The following is a 1,283-nucleotide window of genomic DNA, read 5'->3' as shown; positions in this document are numbered from 1 at the left end:
TCCATGTAACGGTAATTAATTTGTCAATAACTTATCTTATCTTGACCGATGTTGTAGGCCTTTAAATATGCCAAATTAAAATTGTATGTACCATCTTCTTTCTATTATTGTTGATTTCATAAAATGAAAATGAGTTAAGTAAATGAAATTCTTGAATTTTCACGCTGTGTATCTTGTATCTATTTTAGTTTGTCCAATACGATACTCTGCTGTTTATTTCATTCTATTGTATTGTTTTTTTTTTAATCTTTTAAACCTTTACTTCTGATTGAACTTCTTTAACCACAAATATAAGCACAGAATTAACTGATTATACATGTATGCTATGTATAATAATTCATCATCGTCAATATTTCTACCATTATCACTATCTCTACCTCAAGATTTGTATTAAACGTAATTGCTTAGTAATTTGACTGGAAGGCAGTTAATAATGACAAATACCTTTACAAATCTACAAACCTCATGGATTGATGAAAAAAAATTAACGCATGTTTTTACGCTTGTATGTGTCGATTTATGGAAGATTGACTGTTGAACCGGCACGTTTATTGTGGATTATGTTGATGTAAATATATTAAGTTTCATAAAATCAGTCCAACAATTGTTATATTTAAATGCAAATTTTTTTTTTATTCTGTAAATAGGACTCGAGAAAAAATATACTTTTGTTTTTGTTTTAATTTTATTGAGTACATTTTATACAACACCTTTCCTATATCACGTAGAAACTAGGGTAGAGGTAAAAAGTAACAATTTAAAATATACATAATACATACAATTTAAAAACACGTAATATATGTAGAATGTTTCATTTACATATAAATAATAATATTACTTTGTTGTGAAAGAGGGTTTCATTAGTTATGTACGATTGCCATACACTTTAATATAGTATAAGTACATTGCATATTTTATGTACTGATCTATTTTCTGATATATTAGAGAGGCTTCCTCTTTCACTCCTCCCTCCTCTATATATATTCTATATTTCTTCAACACTTTTTTGTTTGATATGCACGCATCTAACCTAATTGGCATTTATTTTTTTGACACTTTCTTCTCCAATGTATAATCTTCCAGCTTATAATCTTTCTAATACTTCTCTTTTTAAAAACTACTTATTTAAAATAAATATAAAATAATTTTTCTCCACTTTATTAATCCTTAATTTCTTATTCTCCTTGCACTTCCACTTGTTTTTCTCCTTTTAATCGTCTTTCTGATCGGTTTGTCGTTCTCTTCTTCGCTTTATTGCTCTATTTTGTGCTTACGTTGTCATA

The sequence above is a fragment of the Teleopsis dalmanni genome, chromosome 2 (assembly GCF_002237135.1).
Source record: "Teleopsis dalmanni isolate 2A chromosome 2, ASM223713v2, whole genome shotgun sequence".
NCBI lineage: Eukaryota > Metazoa > Arthropoda > Insecta > Diptera > Diopsidae > Teleopsis > Teleopsis dalmanni.
Note: the sequence above shows the minus strand (reverse complement) of the source record.